This window comes from Osmia lignaria, unplaced genomic scaffold (assembly GCF_051020975.1).
Source record: "Osmia lignaria lignaria isolate PbOS001 unplaced genomic scaffold, iyOsmLign1 scaffold0105, whole genome shotgun sequence".
In the NCBI taxonomy this organism is placed as follows: Eukaryota; Metazoa; Arthropoda; class Insecta; order Hymenoptera; family Megachilidae; genus Osmia; species Osmia lignaria.
This window is the reverse complement of record NW_027478246.1, coordinates 1-2,500: the sequence shown is the minus strand read 5'-3', so window position 1 is coordinate 2,500 and position 2,500 is coordinate 1. Positions and strand designations below refer to the sequence as shown.

At 44.3% G+C, this 2,500-nt stretch overlaps 1 non-coding gene across 1 annotated transcript; it reads left to right on the top strand.

The window, feature by feature from the left end:
- Positions 1-1,117: 1,117 nt before the first annotated feature.
- LOC143307927 (5.8S ribosomal RNA) lies at positions 1,118-1,272 on the top strand. Its single transcript, XR_013064966.1, has one exon. It is a non-coding gene; the product is annotated as a 5.8S ribosomal RNA (ribosomal RNA).
- Positions 1,273-2,500: the final 1,228 nt, after the last annotated feature.

Here is a 2,500-nt window from a genome sequence, read left to right as displayed (position 1 = left end):
CCTTTATCTCTCTAACTTATACTTATGGGTCGTCGTCTACTTGATCGGGTACAAACAAGTCGTAAGAAACAAACAAACAAACCACAAAAATACAAGTCGTAAAAAAACAAACTTCTGTTGGTTAACCTACAATATGAAGGATCGAAATGAAAGAAGGATCATATTATTACAAACCGAAAGTGAAGGATCATTAAAATTGAAATACAATATATATAAATATATAAATGTACCCGTCGTTGCGACACCCTAGTTAAATGGAAAGATATAAAAAAGAGAGAAAAGGAATACAGATGACCCGCCGTCTGATCTTTGCTAAATGATCTGGCATCACCGGAGTTTTTTTGGTCCGTGTTGCGTTCGCTCTATTCGAAATGAAACTCGCGGAGGCGAAGAATTGTTAAAAGTTTACGAAGCGTCTAGGAGTGGTTAAAACTGAGAGAGTTGAAACTACGATGTATTAGAACGAGCAACCGTCGAAACTTTGTTTTCGCGACGTTCTTTTCGTCGCTCTCGTCCCCACGCTCCTACGCTTTGGTTGTTTCTTTGCCATCCGTGTTGCGATAAAAAGATTTCTCCATTGTCCAAAAAGGACGGATCGAGATTCCTCTTTCGAGAGGGAGAGAGAGGTACTTGCGGGTAACCTGGAATCTACGAAACACGCACCGTGGTAAGATTCGTGCGTCCGCCTGATCGATGTGTGTTGTTTACGGACCGGCTGAGAAGCGACGATAGCGAGTCTTTGAAAAACTATGTGTCCATTAGTTAGACCGATCGTCGCCGGCCGTGTGTCTGTTCGAATCTCGCAACCCACGATTCAGCGACAGGACGCGCGCTCGCATTCCTTGTGTGCGTTCGTACTTTTCAAGGTTTTTAAATGTACTTTACGCCCGACCGTCGAGAGGAGCGTGCCACTGGGCGTTTCTCCGACGGTTTCCGTCCTTGGACGCGATCGTGTCGTCAACGATCGAACAAACAAACAAATACGTTGGCGACGCCCGAATTCGCTCTCCCGCACGCGCCGGGTGGGAGAGTGATGTGGGTATCGAATGTGATGCGTGTTAATAATGAAAATAACACTCTAAAGATCTAAAGAGTTTGAAATACAAAATTTTACGATTACCCTGAACGGTGGATCACTTGGCTCGTGGGTCGATGAAGAACGCAGCTAATTGCGCGTCAACGTGTGAACTGCAGGACACATGAACATCGACATTTCGAACGCACATTGCGGTCCACGGATACAATTCCTGGACCACGCCTGGCTGAGGGTCGTTTTCTTAACAAAAGACTGCTTGCGTTTGCTTCTCGAAAAAAGAGTAATTCATTTCTTTCTAAACATCTCGCCGTCGTTCAACGAAAGTAGAACGTTTCGGAGCGGGATTATCGAACGAAATTGAAAGAATGAATGAACGATAAACAAAGAAAGAGTCGCAACGTACGAGCGATAGTTGGGCAGTTCGTCGGCGTTTGTCGTGGAAACGATGTGACGAAAATCGCAACCGATACACTAAATGCAGGCCGTTAAAGGAGAGAAACAAATTTCGAAATATCTCTTCGAACTAGCGCAAGTGCGTCACGGCGCGCGAGTCGTTCGTTAAAATTTATAAACGACCGCCCGTGAAAGCACCGAGTTCTCGGAAGATAATCTATAAAGATTCTCCATCCTGCTGGAAGTTATCGGATCGGCGCGATTGTTCACTTGTAGAAATCCACGCTCCCGACGTTGCCAGAAACGATATTTACGAAAGGTGTGTCAAAAATAAACGAAAGAAGCTCTCCTATAAATTTAGAAAAAGCAAACGAGTGAAATGTTTGAGATGATAATTTGCTGAAATGCAAGCTCGAATAGCCCCAGGGTTTCGAATGATTCCCCGCGCTTTATACATCTCTCTGTTTACAAACGGTGTATAAATGAAAGATCGCTTCAGATGGGTCGTCGCTGTTTGACGCGCGATGCTGTTCCTTTTTTTTTGTCTGTCTGTGCGTTTAGCTTCGCTAAACAAGTTAAATGGTTAAAAAGCGTCGAAAAAGCGAATACACACGCGACAAGACAAATCTAACGAGTAAAGGAACGCTCCGCTCCAAGATAAAAATGGTTGTTTACAATCAATACAGCGTTTCGGTACCCCTGATCGTAGTCTAAAACTGTGTAACAAAAGAGAGGAAAGCGAATGGTGAAGGAACTTCGAAGCCTCCGTGGCGTGGCTAGAACTTGTGATAAAAGTATGTTTGCAGCAATTATGCATGCTCCCGTTAAAACAGCATTTCAATGTCTCGCATGGCTTAAAGCTCTAGGAGGCTTCAACATTTAGAATACATACGGACTACTTCGTTTGTTAAAGATAAGCGAAGACCGCGCGACCATCGCTCGGTCGTCCAGTCCTCGAAAGTTTTGTTGCGTTCCAAAGAAGAGACAAATGGGGTTTACCCTTGCGCTAAGGGGAGAAGAAGAGAAAAGCAGTTGTTAAATCTAAGAGGTGTGTGGAGTACATCGCGTGTT